Below are 20,651 nucleotides of genomic sequence, written 5' to 3' on the forward strand. Positions count from 1 at the left end.
CTAGTTAACTTGTTAGTTTGTTTAACCAGAATAGGGTCAGGAATAGGGGGATCGATTCAGAACCTATAGGAATACATCACAGCAGTGTGTCCTCAAAGAGCCTGTCCCCAGAAGAGCTGGCGGACAGGCAGGATGAAAGGAAACTAGAACTAAAGCATGCCAAGATTGACAGGGAGCAGGCCTTTTCTAATTAGAGAAAGAGCAAGCTCTAGAAGAGTAGAGGCTTGTCACGGAGGAAAGGAAGATGGCCCATGAGCTCTCCTCAGGCAGCTGGATATTAGAGGGTGAGCACAGGTTACCTTTTAGTATGTATCTAGCTTACCCTGACTAGAGTGGCGGTTCCTGCCTGTCCTCGGTGCATACATTAGCCATGGGGACTAGAGTCAGGGTAGGATCACAGCTAGTTGCTGCGCCTCCATGCATCAGAGCAACGAGGTGCTCTGCCATAATGCCCCCGTCAACTCAGACCTACTTATCTAGGGGTCTCAGATCACTTGGCCAAATTGGACCTGGTTTTCATCTGCCAGGCTAGTTACTACTATACCACGCGAATCCAGGAACCAGCATTGCAGTAGTGCCAGAGTTAAAGATTAATTTCTCGAACATGATCCTGATAAATTGCCACTAGACCTGCTAGGGGCTATATTTGGCATTAAACATGTCGACCACAAGTACCACACAGGCATTGTAGGATCATTACATCCAGCCGGGGCGGCTTTCTACTAGTTAGCCTTGTGCCCCCTAGGAATAAAATTATTAGAAAGGGTTGCCCTAAACCTATTTTGATCTTATTGCACCCTCACCGCACTACCCAGCCCACACACCCACACACACCATACAGCTTCATTCTCAAAAGATCTCTGCCAAAGAGCCCCTTCACGGGTGCCTTTTGGGCATTGCAGCACCGACTGACGAGGAACAGGCCCAATGATAAAGCATGACATCCTCTGGGGCATGTGAGGGCAGTTCTTAACATACCTGAACTCTCCCCTACACCTGGGAACTGCATACCCTCTTTTTCACATACATGACTTACGAGTACGTGAGTGGGACCTGTTGAAAAAGCTCCTGGATTCTCTTGTTATACGACACTGCATACATTAGCCAACCAGGAATCCCATTTTTAACAACTGGTAATTAATCTGGGCCATTTTGCACCACAAACTTTATTCACACCAGCTTTGTTCCTGCTCTCATAGGAACAGGCCAGCCCTAAATGACAGAGCATGGATATGAACAAATGTGGGTGGCATGCTCAATGTGTCATAGGGTTCTGGGTGCCCCTCACATTGGGGTCCAACAAACTTGAAAAGGGCCTGGGTTTGCTTTTGTGGCCTGCCTCATTTAACTAACATTTAACAAGCTCTGACAAATCTAGTCAGTCTTGTCTTGGAAATGTGGTTAGAATTCTAGTGTGTCTTGTATTGTAAATGCAGCAAAATCATGTTTTCTTTTCAAGATTTGAAGTTCTAGAATTGTTGTTCCTAAGTTTTTGAAATACCGAATAGTAAAACAGACGTATCTATGTATAATTTTAATATTTTATTGTAATTTTCATGGCTAAAAAGTGGAAAAGTTTAAAAAAATATATGTTGCTAATATCTAGTAGAAGACACGTGTCTACATAGAAAGTAGATTTTCATAAGATAAATAGTGCATAAAGCAAAAATGTAAGCTATTTTAATTATTTTTGTAAAAATAGAATAGTGTTGTGAGTAAAAATGTTTAATGTCGTTATGTGATATATATGAGAGACAAAAACAGGCAGACCATGGTGAGAACAAAAACGACAGATGAAACAGATACAAGACAGGCAGAGACATAGGTGAGACAGCAATACAGGTTGGCGATGCATGTAGATAGGCACAGCCAGAAAGAAACAAATAGATGATGGTAATGCAAACGAAGACACACAGGGGCATATTTACAAGCGGATATTGCCACCAGAACGTCACTTTTAGCAACTTCCTGGTGGCTATATCTCCTTCTCCTTATTTACAAAGCTCTGTTAAGCCACTTAATGTGGCTAAATGCCTCCTTGTAAATAAGGCCCATTTTCACGCTTAACTTAACATGAAAGGGGTGTGCAATGGGTGTTGCAGTGGGCATTCCGCCACAACACCAATTGCTTTTTGACGCTGCCCAAGATTTACAAAGCTGGGGCACCACTAAAAATTAAGGCCAATGCCTGGTCTTAAACTGGCGATACGAGGAGAAATTATTTAATCGTTTTATGCTCTTTCTATGTGTGCTGCCTTCCTCAACACATACAGAAAGAGCAAATCCCCTTTCAAGATTGTTTATGTGCAGGAAGATTTCCCTTTCTACACATAAACAAATGCCCCTGCAGAGCAGGCACCCTTGCAACATGGCACAAGAGTGCCTGCGCTGGCGCTGAACAGCTTCATTAGGGACCCTTCCTGGATTTGTTTGCTGATCGTTTGCTGTCCTTACCTGATCCTACGCTGGTGACCTGGTGTGCTTCTGCAGGGCGGAGGCGGCTTCTTCGACGACTCGCCGGACCCGCTTCGCGGGTCCCGCAGCGCGTCTGTGTCTGAGGAGGCTGATAGCCTCAGGCGTCTGTTGGGAGGAGCGCGGGAGTGGCGGTTGGACCAGCGGGGCTGCGAGCTGCTAGGCAGGGACTCCAGTCTCCAGGAGCCCCTGCGCGCCCATCCAGCTACACCTGGGCTGCTCTCCCCGCTGGCCACGCCCCCCTGCTGACGGAGTTAAAAGCGGCACTCTCCCCCACCTAGCTGGGACCCTTCCTGGATTTGTTTGCTGATTGTTTGCTGTCCTTACCTGATCCTACGCTGGTGACCTGGTGTGCTTCTGCAGGGCGGAGGCGGCTTCTTCGACGACTCGCCGGACCCGCTTCGCGGGTCCCGCAGCGCGTCTGTGTCTGAGGAGGCTGATAGCCTCAGGCGTCTGTTGGGAGGAGCGCGGGAGTGGCGGTTGGACCAGCGGGGCTGCGAGCTGCTAGGCAGGGACTCCAGTCTCCAGGAGCCCCTGCCCGCCCATCCAGCTACACCTGGGCTGCTCTCCCCGCTGGCCACGCCCCCCTGCTGACGGAGTTAAAAGCGGCACTCTCCCCCACCTAGCTGGGACCCTTCCTGGATTTGTTTGCTGATCGTTTGCTGTCCTTACCTGATCCTACGCTGGTGACCTGGTGTGCTTCTGCAGGGCGGAGGCGGCTTCTTCGACGACTCGCCGGACCCGCTTCGCGGGTCCCGCAGCGCGTCTGTGTCTGAGGAGGCTGATAGCCTCAGGCGTCTGTTGGGAGGAGCGCGGGAGTGGCGGTTGGACCAGCGGGGCTGCGAGCTGCTAGGCAGGGACTCCAGTCTCCAGGAGCCCCTGCGCGCCCATCCAGCTACACCTGGGCTGCTCTCCCCGCTGGCCACGCCCCCCTGCTGACGGAGTTAAAAGCGGCACTCTCCCCCACCTAGCTGGGACCCTTCCTGGATTTGTTTGCTGATCGTTTGCTGTCCTTACCTGATCCTACGCTGGTGACCTGGTGTGCTTCTGCAGGGCGGAGGCAGCTTCTTCGACGACTCGCCGGACCCACTTCGCGGGTCCCGCAGCGCGTCTGTGTCTGAGGAGGCTGATAGCCTCAGGCGTCTGTTGGGAGGAGCGCGGGAGTGGCGGTTGGACCAGCGGGGCTGCGAGCTGCTAGGCAGGGACTCCAGTCTCCAGGAGCCCCTGCGCGCCCATCCAGCTACACCTGGGCTGCTCTCCCCGCTGGCCACGCCCCCCTGCTTTTCAGCCAACGAGAAAAGTGTCCAGAGTACTTAGGACGGCGGAGCTTCCGCTACGCGGGAGCGTGCGGGAGCGCGCCGGGAGAAGCCCGGGACAAGGGCGGGACCGTCTGTGGCCGTCCGGGGCCGCTGGAGGCCGGGCTGGGCCACTCCGCTGATATTTGCATACATCTATCAGTCAGCAGTTAAGTGGGTTTTCAACGTCCCAACATGCCGGACCATTTCAATGGTCCAGTCCTGAGGTCTCCAACGGCCGATGCTGGCCAAATCGTGGTTGGTCCCTTGGATAAGTTCTTCAATCGCCCCGTGAACCCTATTGACAAAGAGCTATCGCTGGCTGAGAGGCGCGCAGAGCGCAGACTATCAATTGAACTGTTAAAGAACTCGGGGGACAAGCGCTCTGGCCAAATTTATCCTGCTTTAGTAACACCATTGTCCTCACTTCAACTACCTGATTTCTGTAATCTGGGCCAAGACGCATGTACGATTGGGGACAACCAGGGTAGTGCGGGTGATCTGTCCGTCCCCCGTGCAAGTGAAAGTCCTATCACAACCTCAATCCCCCTATCTGTGGTAGGTGCTCCACTGACCAACTCAAAGCCGGGTCTCAAAAGGAAGAGTAACAACACATCTAGGAAAACCCTTCCCCCTAAACCACCCCATAAACTCAGGAAAGTTAATAAAAGCATGTATCTTAGCAAGACAGCTACTGTAGAGAGTCGAGGGGGTGAACCCACGCTAGAGGCAATTACACCTTCTGGCAACACAGATTTGAGTCCTCCCACCTCTATAGATACAGAGATGGTAACAGTTGACATACAACCGTGGCTGACTAGCTTGCTTCCCGAGGTAGAACGGCTATTACGGTCCCTATTGCTTCCACTAGAAGAACGCATCACAAAGCTTGCTGACCGCTTAAATCACTTTGAGCAGGCTACCCTTGACAATTTCTTCTCGACCAAGGCACTATTAAAAACACAGTTAAGGCAGGAGGGCAACAGCAGCTGCAAGACCACTGCCGAAGCCCCATCTCATGCTAAGGGACAAAGGGAACATTCCAACTCTCCCCTGTCTGTAGTAACTAGCAGTGGAATGGCCAAGAGACCTTCGAAGTCGCTTAATCCAACACCACTAGGTACTGTCGCCAATGCACCCACCATTGCATCAACGGGCCAATCTGTTTTGCAACAGCCAATGCCTAGCACCACTCGGTTGGGTACTGTAGAGGGAGGAGGAGCGGAGGGTACTAAAAAGGGTATTGCAGTATCATCTGCCCCAGGAACTGTAAACCAGCCAACAATGCACAAATTGTTACCCCGCCCTGTCCCGCCTGTCCCCAGACCGCCCCTACCACCCTTGAAAAAGCCCCCACATAAGACACCCCCTATGAACCTCACCCCTGATTCCTTCCCCTATGCAGCGGTCCTGATCAATGTCCCACCACTTCCATCAGGACAGAGAGAATCCTTCCAGACGCTTAAGAACAAAGCCATGCACTGGTTAAGGGCGAATCGGCCGCTGCCTGGGGACGTTGATGGTCTCATTTTGGGAGTGAGGCGAATAGATTGGATAGGTTCTACCACTAAAAACCTGGGGGGGGACTGTATTGTTATCAATTTTCAAGATCCAAGGGTGGTGGGGTGGATTACGAGACAGGGCTGGTGCACGGGCAAGGGTGGCATTGGTATTGTTGACCTTACATTTTTTTACCCACGCCCCTCCTGTGTTTTAACCCCCCTGATCGTTGAGGCGAACGTCCCTGGAAATTGCCTGTGGCCAGGGATAGCAGGCCACTCCTCACAGAACCCTATTTACCCTACCATCCCGTCCACTTCTGTTGCGGATGTGTGGAATGATTTAGGGAGGGGGCAGTGACAATCCCTTGATTGCCAGATTAACAATAGGACCCCAACACCCAACAGAATGATTGGTACCCCTTACTGCGGGAATTTAAATTCTTTTGTAGAATCTATCTCGTCGTCCGCTTCTAGGGAGTACAAGGTACTAGGTGACACAAGGGAATTAGAGATAGTGCAGATTCCGACAGAGTCTATGAACACCTGTCCCTTGGCGGGAGTCACAGATCTGGCTAATATCATCGAGGCCGGTAGCATCCCGACTGTGACGGATCCACTTATTAGGATTCTCAGTTGGAATGTGGCCGGGCTGGATAGGAAACTGCCAATGCCTGACTGGAACGCCCTGGTGGAGGATTATTCTATATGTCTGTTCCAGGAAACCTGGTGCAGGGAGCCTTCGCACAAGGCGGGATATTCATCCCACCATATACCAGCAGTACAAACAGAGTGCGGTCGTGGCCGTCCTTCGGGAGGCCTCCTTGTATGGGTAGCTACCGCACTCAATTGTAGGGTGGTTGAGCACGATACTCAATGTCCCGACCTTCTTAATATTACACTAATAAATCCTAAGGGCCGGGTCATCCTTAATATATTTAACATCTATGCCCGAGGTGTAAAGGGAGGCAGAGAATCCCCCATTATAGCACGGCTGGAAGCCTTGTTACGATCCTCGCCATACAAGCATTGCACCCTGGTGGGTGGTGATTTTAATTGTACCTTTGAGCCTCTTGGCCTTGAAGTTTTAGAGGATCAAGAGGTTGTCGACAATAGGTGGGGCATTCCGGCCCTAGAGCTTAGTCCAATTAAGAAATGGTCGGAAGTGGTGCTCCAGGTCATCTCTATAACATCTGAGTTCGACCTGAGGGCACTTAATGGTAGGACCAATTCTGACAAAGAGGGAGCTCATACTTATAATAGGCCTGCGCACTCCTCTAGGATAGATTATCTTCTTCTCCACATTCATTTGTGGACTTTTGTTAAGGATATGGTCATTATACCCACTGTAGATAGTGACCATAACCTCCTTTCACTCACCTTGTCCAACAGGTGTTTAGATGATTCTGGTAGGAATAATCTGTGCTCCTCAGTCCCGGATATGTCTGTTGTTGCAAATTGCGGTCGTCGGCTTAAATGGGCCAAGTTGTCCCTTTCACCTGAGAAATTACTTTTCATATCTCAAATCCTAGCGGCAGCAGTAGGTAACCTTGATCCTCGGGGGTGCGGGGTGGGGGACGTACCCGCAAGATTTTGTACTTTAACCCTGGCGCTTAGTGATCTCTTTACTGTCCCAAGTAACACCAAGGGAAAGAGACCAGGTTCTTGGGCTAGACAGGGCTGGTTTAACCGCACGTGCAGTGAGGCGAAGACTCTGCTGGTTGTTGCAGTTAAATCTAAATCTCAAGAAAGGATTAGGGAGGCCAGAAGGTCATATTCACTATGTCAAAAAGTTGCAAAGAAGGAGTGGGAAGACAACTTCTGGCAGGAACTTCTGACGGCCAGTCGCGGGAGAAATGCGAGACGTTTTTGGAATTTGGTGGGTAGCAGGAAGCGTCCTGATGACACCATGAGGACGTGTACTATCACTGCCAAGGCATGGTTTGATCATTTTTTGGGTCTCTACTGTGCTATTGAAGGCCCACTTAACGACCAATTTATTCTCCCCTCCTATCCCTTGGATAGAGACATGGTTCTTTTCTCAGCCCAAGAAGTTACGGATATAATTAAAACCCTTACTCCACTAAAAGCAGCAGGCCCGGATGGGCTACCAGGGGATCTTCTTCGTGCACATCCAGGTGACTGGGGGGTGTTGATCTCCGCTCTCCTCAATGCCATCATGGGGGGAGGGTTGGTTCCAGAGTCCTGGAAAGGGGCCGAGGTAGTCCCAATATTTAAAAAGGGAAATCGGGACTTACCGGGAAACTATAGGCCCATAAGCCTGATTGACTCGACCCAGAAGGTGGCGGGAAAAGCAATTCTGGGCAGGATTCTCTCTTGGGTAGACGAAAACCACATACTATCCGAGATGCAGGCTGGGTTCCGTACTGGCACAGGAACAATTGAACAAGTTTTCAGACTCCTGTTACTGTACTGGAAGGTGGTGGTACTGGGCAAGGGCAGTCTTTATCTGGCCTTTATAGACCTAAAGACTGCCTTTGACCTTGTCCCCCGGGAGGAACTCTGGAGGGTGCTGTACGGCCTTGGGATGCCCCCATACATCGTGGACCTCCTAATGAAATTGCACAAAGCCACCTATGCTCAGGTTAGATGGGGCTTGAATGGGGAGAAGACTGACAAGATCAAGGTAGAGAGGGGTGTACGGCAGGGTTGCGTCCTAGCACCCACCCTTTTTTCGCTTTATGTGAATGGGGTGGTTGATTACTTGCTTGAAGTTCCAGCAGACGCCCCCACACTCTGTAATGTTAAAATCCCAACCTTGTTGTTTGCTGATGACACCCTTCTCATCTCGAAAACTCCCCAGGGCCTCCAAAAACTCCTGAACCGGTTCCAGGACTTCTGTGTAATGAGAGGTCTCGTTATAAATGTACAAAAAACTAAATACTTAGTTATGAACCCTCCCAGGAAATTGGGGTGCCCCCCGATTCTGAATTCGATCCCGCTGGAAAAAGTTGCCGAATTCGACTACTTGGGAATTCGGCTGAGCGACTGTATGAGTTGGGTACCCCATATTACTAAAATGACACTGGCCCACAAAAGGGTGGGGGGAGCCTTGCTCAAGGAGTATAGCACATCATCAAAACATTGTGTATCACCAATCATTGATATATACAAGGCTAGAGCGGTACCTGCATCGCTTTATGGAGCAGAGCTATGGGGTTTGGGCTGTTCGGAGTCTCTGTCCAAAGCAGAGAACAAATTCATTAAAGATTTGATGGCACTCCCGATGAGCACCCCGACTGTACCGATGCTTATGGACGCAGGTTGTAAACCAATTAAAGACCTGGCCCGTCTGCGGCCCCTCCTACTGTGGGCACGACTTTGGAGAGTCCCGGAACTTAAATCCTATGCAGATGGGCTGGCAGAGATAATGCATTCGGTTGGTTGGTCAAAGATCAAGTGGCTCAGGGACATTAAATACCTGCTTGGGGAACTAGGTCTGGACAACTGTTGGCTTACTCACTCAGCCCCTCCAAAGGAGATCCTGAAGAAAATATACTGGGGTTGGGTGTCTACTAAGCTTATGAGCAACCAACACCACTGCAATTCCACCGCAGTATACTTAAGGATTAAAGATGTCACTGCCTTTGAACCCTTTTTGGACATCATCACCATCCCAATGGATCGGGCTCTGTACATCAAGTTCAGACTAGGAACCCTACCTCTAGCAGACCTCCTTTCTAGATGGAACTTGCAAAATCAGGTATCACGCTTTTGTGCCCTCTGTTCTGATCGTTGTGAATCTGTGGCGCACTTTCTCCTTGATTGTCCAGATTATGCGCGCCCAAGATCTGTCTGGCTTAAACCTCTCTGCAACGAGTTGGGTATTCGCAAGCATTCTGAGGCCCTACGTATTTTATTGACTAATACTGCCCCCCCTATTGTCTGTGCTGTGTCCAAATTCTTAAAATGGGCTTGGTTGATACGTCTTAAAAGACTGTCTTTATCAATTTAATGCTTTTTTTAACAAAGTTATCTATTTATTCTGTTTTTACTATGATGTTTGTACAGTCTATGAGTTCCGATATGTCGTTTTTATATATTTCTGTGTAATGCTTTTATGATATACGCATATCGAAATAAAGCTATCAATCAATCATTAGTGCCAGCGGAAGCACGGGGCGATCCGTATTTTTATAAATATGGCGCATCCCTGCATTTTAAAAATGTCGGCGCTTGGTGTTACCAATTTTGGCATAACACCGTGCTCCGACATTTTATTGTAAATATTCCACAAAGAGACAGACATGTATAGCTAAACATAGAGAGTGACAAGTAGAGACAAAGACTGAGACTTTGAGAGGCATATAGAGAAACTGACAAACAGAGCAACAGCTAGAGCAGAGCTAAAGATATAGATAGTGATGGAGGCAGAGAAAGATTGGGGCAGATATAGATGGTTAGAGAGAAAGAAAGAAGGAGATTGGGGAGAGGATGTAGCCTAACAGGATGGTAGACTTCAACTCTGGGGAGCCGGGTTTGAGTCTTGGCAACAACTCAACATCCTGTGATTCTGGGCAAATTCCTTAATCTCCCTGTGCCTAACAAAAATGAATGTATCCTCATGTAACACAACTGGTGCTCATGTAAAGCGATCTGACACCTGATTTCGGGTCAAGTTCGCCCTATATATAACTTCGGGGAAAAGAAGAAAAGATGGATGGAGATGACAAAAGATAGATCACAACAGGTATGTAGAGAAAGAGAGTGTGAGAGAGAGGGGAATGTAGCCATGTACAGAAATATATAGAGTTTATCACAATTAGATAGAGCTAGAGACTGAGAAAGTTATAGACAGAAGAACGTAAACAGAGACAGGCTGCCAAAGATAGATATAGAGATACAGATAGAGACAAATGGATACAGATTTTAATACAGAGATGGTGGCAGGGACCTATTGACAGATAAAGGGAGTTATATAGAAACTGATAGAGAAAGATACAGGGAAACAGAGACAAACATATAAAGAGAACAATCGAGACGTGTGGCGACAGACAACAGCAGATGGACAGAGCGAGAGATAGCAAGAGAAACAGAGGTAGAGGCAGATACATATAGAGAGGCAGAGATAAACAGAATCATCTAGCTAGAGACAGACAGATAGATAGGGACAGCTATACAGAGACAGATAGATCCAGGTAGATACAGACAGAGATATATTGAGACATGTTTAGATCCTTAACCGCATGCGCACTAGTGGTTTTCCCGCTGCGCGCTGGGTTTTTAAAAAACCCGCGGTTCATGACGAGCTCAGCTCGTCATGAGCGTACGAGAGGCGTAACTCTTGACGAGCTGAGCTCGTCATCCGCCTCGAAGGGGTTAAAGACAGAGAGCAATAGCTACATGTACACAGATATATTGGTATAGCGATAGGGACAGATAGAGATTGACTGAGATAGAGACAACTAAATACAGAGCTAAACACAGCAAGATAGAGATAGAAACCGATTTATAGAGACTGACACAGAGGTAGATAGAGACATGTAAGTAGAGAAAACCGGAAACAATATAGTACCTTTAGATGAAAGCCCAAAAAAATAGACACAAGCGGATTCCAATGTATATTGACAGAATTATCAGCAGGTAAAAAGAGAGAGAGATGCATATACAAATAGAGAAAGGTGGCAGAAGAGACAAAAAGAGAAATAAAAACATGTGTAGAGTGAGAGAGACAGGCAGCAACAGATTGATAGAAACCTATAGCAGCGAATATAGATTGACACATCGAGGGACAGATAGAGAGACAGTCATGCAGCTAACAGTGTAAGTTGAGGCCAGGGGCACCGTAAAAAAACTTTTTTTAAATTACTCAGAATTTATAGGGAATTATATTACAAAAGAAACACAGAAAAAAAATCTAATAGTTCCAGAGTCCACACGCCAGAACAGGCACTCGCCAGTCATTGGAATACAACTGCCATGTGAAGAACTAAAATACTGTCTCTCAATTTAACACACAAGGAAATTACCAAACAGCTGGCAGACGAATTAGCAAAAGAGAAATAAAGCCGACACTACTATGAAAGCCGGTGGCTTAGGATGACTGACCCACATTCTGGAGTTTGACCCAACGTTTCATTGATAGTAAAACTGACCCACAACCTATTTTCTCAATGTACGATTATATCATACGATTTTTAGTTTTTTGAAAACATAAAGCTGCCTAAAAATGATGGAGGAATTGAAATACAGATCAAAGTGATATAAGGTACGTTAATGTTTCATAATGGATGGAAAGAAAAAAGAATGCAAAACTATACAACATGTAAAAATTAAGTGTGGGTCATGTCATGTGTGTTCCAGACTGTATGTTAGAGGCTACCTAAGCATGCAGACTTTCACACCTTTTGTTGCGGCATCCTTATAGCTGCGCCTTCAAAGGACTGGACACTGAGGTTCATATTTATAAAATGTGTTGCTCAGGGCAGCGCAGTAAATCAGCTTCGTGCGCTGCTCTGTGTCACAGGGAAAGGGAAGGATTGCTCTTTATTTATCCAATACTGTGCATTCCTGTCCTTTCCCCTTGCTCTGGTGCCATTTTTGCAGCCTAGCGCCAACGTAAGTGCACTTGTACAATGGGGAAAGGGTGGCTGTGTTGTAGGCAGGATTATTGTGGTGCAGGAAGGTGTTACATAAGAGTCTTTTTCCTCTTTCTATGTGTGCTGAATGCAGCACACTTAGAGTAAAAAACAAGAAATAAAGATGTTTCTCCTTGTTAAGCCTTTTCTGGGGAGACATATCTTTTTGTCTTATTCCCATGTTTACAAGTCCTTGTAAATCACATTTACAACATGTTTGGAGACATGGACCATAGAGCAGGCTATATCCTCTGACAAATTGCTGTTCATTCAGAAACTGGTGGTTTTTCATTTGTTTCTCTGACAGGGAAGTCAGAGGATTTTGTACAAGTGACCTAGGTCACAATCTTTTGGGGGTGCAGGAAGTCAAAGTAAAGGCTGTAGAATGTAATTTTTTTTCTAATGCAGAAAGACAATTAAATACCTGTAAAAAGCTTATCCACATATTTAACAAATATATCAACAATTAGGAAAGGACTAATACATCACATTTCTTTGTAATTCTGATGTGTGATGAAAACAAAGATTTCAACCGTCCATCTTGGCTTTCCTAATTCTCCGAATGGTGAGCAGATTTCGACTGCTTGTTCTCAGTTTATGCACGGAAATATATGGTTCTAATTTCTTCATTAGATTGTCGGGACCCATCCCCTGAAGTAATTTGAACACTAGACGCAAGAGTTTAAAGACTGCTCCTTACCTGATAGGGAGCCAGTACAATTGTCGCAAAAGGGGTAATGACGGAGTTTGTGTGGGTTTGTTGAGGGCTAGACGTGCTGCTGTATTTTGAACAACTTTCAACCTTGATAATAAATCTTCCCTACTCTCTACCAGTAGTGAATTTCCATAGTCTAGTCTACTGACTAGCAGTGCCTGTATAAGGGCTTTTCAAGCCGAAAGGGGAATCCAAGAGAAGACTTTTCTCAGCATTCTCATCATACCGAAGCAGGTGCCCAAGATGGTTTTTACATGCTCCTCCATAGACAGTCTGTCCTCAGTTACCATGCGCAGATTCTTCACCCACTTTTTAGGTGTAGAAGCTTCCCTGAGTTCTACAGGCCACCAATCAGGGGTCCATAACTCCTCCGCTTTCCCAAACAGCAGAATGTCAGTTTTATTGGAGTTAAGCTGTAGGAAGTTCTTACTCATCCATGTGGCTATTTTTAGCATACAGTTCTTAAATTTTTCTCTGGTCAAAGCTTGATCCATCTCTATGAGGACTATTACTTGAGTGTCGTCTGCATTACTGCTTTTATTTTAGAATGCACCCTGCAAACCATACTATCTCCTCTTGCCTCATCTGCGGATTAGGTATAGTGCAGTCCTACAGGTCTTGTCATGCTACTTTTTAACATGAATATCAGTTATCTGGCAAAGTTAACTGAAAGTCTTGGGCTGCAATATTGTATCCATAACAAAGCACCAACATGTTTCTGAAGATTACTGTGGCTAATCTCATTATTTTCTTTTTTAATGCCTGTTTTATGCCACTAATAAGAGAGTCTGTGCAATCTGATTGGCGACCTGAAACAGAAAAATGGTGTGGCTGCCATTACAACATGCATGGAACCAGTGATCCAGCATCTTCTAAAAGAAAAGTGAGAAAACTACTTGCAGTAAATCGGAAGTATACATTTCCCCCAGGAAGGATCAGGGGTGGATTATGTCCCTCAAAAAGAAAAGAAAAATGCTGTTTTCCTCATAAGATTTCTGGATCCTGAAATAAATCCTCAAATCCACAAGGTCAATTCTTTGTGGTAGATCTTTGGGTTCAGTGGCAAAACCACAGATCAAACAAAAGCAATAATAATTTTGTTTAAAACAGTCCCCAAATCAGTGGGATTTGGGTGCACTGGCATTAGGGTAAGGGCCTGGCTGTAGGCTAAAAAAACTGAATTTAACCCCTCGGCTGTGCCGCTGATTTTGCGGAAGTGCGGCACTTCCGCAAAACGGGAGCGTCGCGTCGGCCACTGGCCGACGGCAGCACCAGCGAGGTAGTGCTGCCGTCGGCCAATGGCCGACGGCAGCATGGAAGGGGTTAAAGTGCAAAAAAGATAAAAAGAAAAATAAAGTGCATCATAGAGCAGACCTTCAAAGGGCTTTTGGGCTAATGTCGAAATTTGGTGGAGTCACAGAAAGTGTTCAATGCATTTACGGATGTTTTCAGTGATGACATTGATACTATGAGCTGTTCATTGCAGGGCTGTGTGCTATAGTCTAGATATGTATTGATAGCGTGGAGATCTTATCTCAATTGTAGGGCTGCATCATAATCAACTGTAGAGCGCAACCGCATATAATCATTTGTTGTATTAATGTGAAGTGTTAGAATTTTTAAACATATGAACATGAAATGTGGTGCATTTTAGACCATTGAAAAGGAAATGTAGAATCAATGTAAAAAATGAATGTACTAGATGTTCTTAGTAATTATGTAATTTCATGCGTAATTAAATGCATTCGTTGAAAGTGCCTTAATGTTATGTGATCTCACAAAGCATACATGCTGCCTTCTTATGTTAGCTGAATTTTCGTAGACCTGAAATGCAAGTCCCTGAATACTGTTGCTTTGGAATTAACAGTTAGAATTTCATGGGTGCTGTGGAATTTGTTCTTGCTCACGTTTTGTGTTGCAGACGAAAGAAGAGCTCTCATTAGATAAAATAATGCCTTTGTTTTACTAGTTAGCCCAGGAGAGAAAAAAGTTACAATCATGTGGTTTGAGCTGATAGAGGAAGGTCATTTTGCTTCACACAGGAGAAGGCCTAGGAACCAAGGACAAATTGTATCAAGGAAGCTGAACCATTGTCCCGTGGAAAATTTCCTTCAGGAATGTGCCCAGTGTGGAGGGCGTGATCTGAAGTGCACCATGGATGTGCAACCTGAGAATAATCGAATGTTGTAATTAGGGATAGCACCCCCAACTTCTTCCTTGCCTTCAGAGAAAGAGCATCTTAGAACGAGCTCTGTGTTTGGTGGATCTATGGTACTTGACCGATTGATCGTCAGAGACTTCTTAGGGAGACTCCACGCACTAAAACCTTTTATCCTCCCTCTTGAAAATGTTTACCTAGGGATGTCACCTTAGTGCTAGAGTAAGGACAGATTTAATGCTTTACTCACCAACCTTCAATGCAGGAAAATGTGGACTTGTGTTTCCTGATTTTTTGTATTTTTCTTCTTGAATTATTCGCATTGCTTATGCTGCACCATCTAAACTGGATGCGCAGATTTGTCTCTATGCTGATTCCTCTGTACATATATACTCTTGTGTTGAGGTATCTTTATGTTCAGCTGTTTTTGGCTTTTTAATACATTAACTAACCTTAAATAGTTGTCATAGAGTTATTATGTAATCTGAGGGAATTGTTGGCTAATTGATTCTTTCCCTAATGACTTTTCTCCACTTTACATTTTCATGCTGTGAAAAAGAAACATCGGATTGGTACTCTAGAAAAGGTCTAGAACTTATAGGCCTGGCCCTTTCAGTATCGAAAACTGTATAATATTTCCTTGGGGGTTAGCCGTGCACAGAAACAGTTGACTGTATGGCCTGGCCTTTGCCAAGCCCTGCAATCAACATTCTTTGGGCACAGTTTACCTACTGCGCACTAACTTTGGCCCAACAAAGCAGACCCTGCATCTAACCTAGCATGGACAGCTAACCCACACCGCACTCAACTACTGCTTCCATTCCTCCAGTGTTACAGGAACTAATCCATGTATGTTTAACATTATCTTTTTTTTTTGTGGGTAGGAGTTCACAGACTCCTACTTGGGTTTTTTTGATTTTATTTGGATTGTGAACCCTGCACTACTCAGGGCCTGGCAGGGCCCAACAAGTATTTTTATGGTTGTGAACCCAAGTTTGTAATCCCTGAAATTCTTCAATTATAGCTATCTCCCCAAACTATAACTCACTCAGCTGTCATGCAGACCATACCTCTCTCCCAAATGCAATGCTTATGACCTCACAAAATTTATATCAATAAGTAATATTTAACCCCTTCGGCGCTGATGACAAAGCCAGCTCATCATGGGCGTTGTTAGAAGCGGTTGTCTCTAGTTGGCAGAGGTATACACTTCTGACAAATAGGGACACACCATTTCTAGTCAGGGCAAGGGGATCACACACTTAGATAACCCCTGCTCACCCCCTTGGTAGCTTGGCAAAGCAGACAGGCTTATCTCAGAGGCAGTGCGTTAAGCATTTATGACCACATACAGTAATAAAGCGAATACACTACAAATGGACACGACACAGTAGTATTATAAAAATAAGAATGTTTATACAAGGCTTAGCACAAGACCAAATAACGACAAAAATATACCACAATCTTAATAAATACTCTTGGAAGGAAAAATAATAGTTCAAGCACGGTTTCTTTTTAGCACAAAAGTCTTTAGTAACAAAAGCAACTCTTCTTCTTTAAAACACAGTTCTTGGCAACAATGTAACCCACACGGGAGTCACACGACGTCGAGGCAAAGTTAATCCAAAGATTCGGCGTCGACCGCGAGGAGCGCTACGTCGAGCCCGGAGTCGCACAGACCCCCACAACACAGTACCTTGGAAAAGTGAAGCACTCGATGATCAGCGGCGTCAAGATGTCCGGCCTCGCGTCTTCGGCGTCGATCGGGCCTCGGAGTTGGGGCGATCTGCAGCGGCGTCGACCGAAGTCAGGCAGGAGCAGCGCTCACGAGATGAAGCAGGATACGGCGTCGTCGTCGATGTCGATGTTGCAAGAGTGAGCAGCGCTCACGGCGTCGAGAGGGCTCGGCGTCGATGCGATCAGCAGCGGCGTCGACACAGGGTCACTTGGAGCTGGAGCCGAACTCGCTACTCACTGGCGTCGCTACTGGCGTCGATCGGGCCCGGCAGCCGGCGTCAAAGGTGCGGGACACTGGAGCCGTTACTCACGATGTCGAGCTGGATTCGGCGGCGTCCGTCGGCGTCGAGATTGCTGGATTCTTCAGAGGTGCTGGATTTTCAGGTTCCAGCAACAAGCACTTTTAGCAAATAAATGAAGTCCTTTGGCCCTGTGACTTCAACAGGAGGCTGGCACTCTTCCAACCCTTGGAGATTTTCTTTAGCAAGTTTGAAAGTACACACTCAGTTCCTCTCTCCTGGTTCCTTGGCAAAAATAAAGAAGCAACTGCAGGATTCCCCCAACAAACAGCACTCTGGCAGAAGGGGTAGGCAGTCCTTGGATCAGCAGGCTTCTTGTCCTTGGTTCAGGTTTCCTTGTCAGAAGTGATCTGAATTCTTGGTTCAGGGGTCCTTCTCTTATACCCCTTTTTGGCTTTGATCCCTTAGTCCATGCAGGGGAATTTCCCCCCATCTTGGGTTTGTTGTGGGTGTTGCCAGGCCTAGGCACCTGGCCTATTCACTGTGCAGGGCAGAGTCTTCAGCCGCCCAGCAGGAGCGGAGCCAGCATTGTCACTGGCAGGGGCAGGGCCATCAGTTGCCCGGCAGGAGGTGGGGCCAGGAAAGTCCCTGGCAGGCACAGACTCATCAGTCACCTGGCAGGGGGGCGGATCCAGCATTGTATCAGGCAGGGCCGGCTATCAGGAGCTACTCTTCCCCTACTCTCAATGCAAATGCCCCACTCACCCCACACTGACTCATTCAGACCTCTGGAGCCACCCAGCTCCTGTCACACGCACACCAGAACCAGCAGAGACAGGTAGACAGTTAGACAAGAAAATAGCTACTTTCTAAAAGTGCTATTTTCAAACACAGAGTCCAAAAACCATCCACCCAAACGGATGCGTTATTAAACCCTGAGTTCAGGGATACCAAACTCGACATTGCACCATGCTCCCCGAGCCCGCTAGGATTATAGCATTAATAATCCTGGCAGCCCATTCTAACTGATGGAGAGCAGGTTACCTTACAATAGTGAAAAACGAATATGGCTGTAGTTCACTATTAGGACATGCCAACCTTGTCAGGCTTGTCCTACCTTATGCTTACAATGCACCCTGCCCTTGGGCCTACCATAGGGGTGACTAACATGAAGTTAAGGGAAGGTTTAGGGACTGGCAAGTAGGTGTACTTGCGCAGTCTGCGTGACAGTACCAGACTGCACGTAGGTCTAGCAATGGCAGACCTGTAGACATACTTTTACTAGGCCGCTTCTGTGGGTGGCACAACACGTGCTGCAAGCCCACTAGCAGCATTTGTATTTACAAGCCCTGGCACTCCTGGTGCACTCTACTAGGGACTGACAGTAAACCAAATAAGCCAAACATGGAATTCAATCAATACATCAATTTTACATAGGGAGCACTTGCACTGTGGCACTGATCAGCAGTGGCACAGTGCCCAAAGCAATATACCAGCAAAAACATCGTAAACAGAGGAGGCAAACAGAAAAAATGGAGGAGAGACTCATGCCAATGATGTCAGGTCTAACACGTGTCCCCTCCAGCTGAAATGTGGGGAGAACTACCCTTACCCTAGGGAGTCCTCATCACTAAGGCGGAAAAATCTGGACAGACCATCAGCATTGGCGTGATCTGTGCCAGGGTGGTGCTCCACCGTGAAGTCCATTCCCCGTAGGGAAATGGACCACCTCAACAGCTTTGGATTTTCACCCCTCATTTGCATCAACCATCTGAGGGGCCTGTGGTCTGTCTGAACCCGGAAGTGAGTCCCAAACAGGTAGGGTCTTAGCTTCTTCAGCGCCCAGACCACAGCAAATGCTTCTCTCTCTATCGCACTCCACCTCTGTTCCCTGGGAGGTAACCTCCTACTGATGAAGGCTACAGGTAAGTCTCGGCCCTCTTCATTCACCTGAGCTAGAACAGCCCCCACGCCATGCTCTGAAGCGTCCGTCTGGACAACAAATTCTTTAGAAAAGTCGGGTGCCTGGAGTATGGGTGCTCTGCACATTGCAGTTTTCAGGGTGTCAAAGGCCGTCTGACAGGCGTCAGTCCAGATCACAAGTCTTGGCTGCTTCCTGGAAGTCAGCGAAGTCAAGGGGTGCACAATGTTACCATAATCCTTGACAAACCTCCTGTAGTAACCCGTGAGACCCAAGAAGGCTCTCACCTGAGTCTGGGTTTTGGGCGGTGCCCATGCCAGGATGGTATCAATCTTGGGTTGCAGGGGGGCCACCTTGCCGCTCCCTACTTGGTGCCCCAAGTACACCACTGAACCCTGCCCAATCTGGCACTTACTGGCTTTGATTGTGAGGCCTGCTCTGCGCAGGGCCAACAACACTTCCTGGAGGTGGCGCAAGTGTTCCTCCCAGCTGGCGCTGAACACTGCGATGTCGTCCAGGTAGGCGGCACTGAAATCCTCCAGTCCAGCCAAGACCTGGTTGACCAACCTCTAGAAGGTGGCAGGGGCATTCTTCATCCCAAAGGGCATAACCCGGAACTGGTAGTGCCCATCTGGTGTGGAGAATGCTGACCTCTCTTTTGCCCCATCAGTCAAGGCGATCTGCCAGTACCCAGACGTTAGATCAAACGTACTAAGGTACCGGGCAGCCCCTAACCGATCTATGAGCTCATCAGCTCTGGGAATGGGGTGCGCGTCAGTCTTGGTGACTGAATTGAGTCCTCGGTAATCCACACAGAACCGAAGTTCTGGTGAAGCTCCAGGCGCTGCAGCCTTCGGGACCAAGACCACTGGGCTGGCCCAAGGACTGCTAGAGGACTCAACCACCCCTAAGGCAAACATTTTGGAGACCTCCTCCTTGATGTATGCTCTGACCTTGTCAGTCACTCTGTAAGCCTTGTGCTTCACAGGAGTGCTGTCCCCGGTGTCCACATCATGGACACACCACTGAGTGACACCAGGAATCAAGGAAAACAGATCAGGGAATTGTCCCAACAGTTGGCGACAATCCTGCTGCTGCTCAGGGGTCAGTGTGTCAGAGAGGACAACACCATCCACTGACCCATCTTGCTCTTTTGCATACAGGAGGTCAGGAAGAGGCTCACTCTCCTCCTCCATTCCAGCATCTGTAGCTAGGAGCATGCCCACTTCGGACCTTTCTAAGTGGGGCTTTAAACGGTTGACATGCAGGACCCGCAAGGGGTTCCTGGGAGACTTGAAGTCCACCATGTAGGTGACATCGCTCTTTTTCTCCACAACCTCAAATGGTCCAGTCCACCTGTCCTTGAGCGCACAAGGTTCCACAGGGGACATGACCCAAACTTTCTGTCCAGGCTGAAGCTCTACCAGAGTGGCCCTCTGGTCGTACCACCACTTCATCTCTTCCTGGCTGGCCTCCAGATTTGCCTGAGCAAGATCTCTGAAGCGCCTAGTCTGGTTCCTAAAGGCCAGCATGTAACTGTATACATCCTGGGGAGGTTTCCTGGGAGATTGCTCCCAGCCTTCTTTGACCAGACTCAAAGGTCCTCTTACCGGGTGTCCATACAAAAGCTCAAAGGGGCTGAACCCTAGAGACTTCTGTGGCACCTCACGGTAAGCAAACAACAGGCATGGCAAGAGGACGTCCCATTTACGCCTCATTGGTTCTTCAAGACCCATAATCATGCCTTTAAGGGTACGGTTGAATCTTTCTACCAACCCATTACCTTGAGGGTGGTAAGGAGTGGTGAACTTGTAGGTTACCCCACACTCCTTCCACAGAGACTTCATATAGTTGGAAATGAAGTTGGTGCCCCCGTCTGACACCACCTCTCTGGGGAACCCCATTCGGGAAAAAACACCCATCAGTGCCCGTCCCACCACGGGGGCCGTCACTGTTCTGAGAGGGATGGCTTCCGGGTACCGTGTGGCATGGTCCACCAAGACCAGGATGACCCTG

This window comes from Lissotriton helveticus, chromosome 5_1 (genome assembly GCF_964261635.1).
Source record: "Lissotriton helveticus chromosome 5_1, aLisHel1.1, whole genome shotgun sequence".
NCBI classification, from domain to species: domain Eukaryota; kingdom Metazoa; phylum Chordata; class Amphibia; order Caudata; family Salamandridae; genus Lissotriton; species Lissotriton helveticus.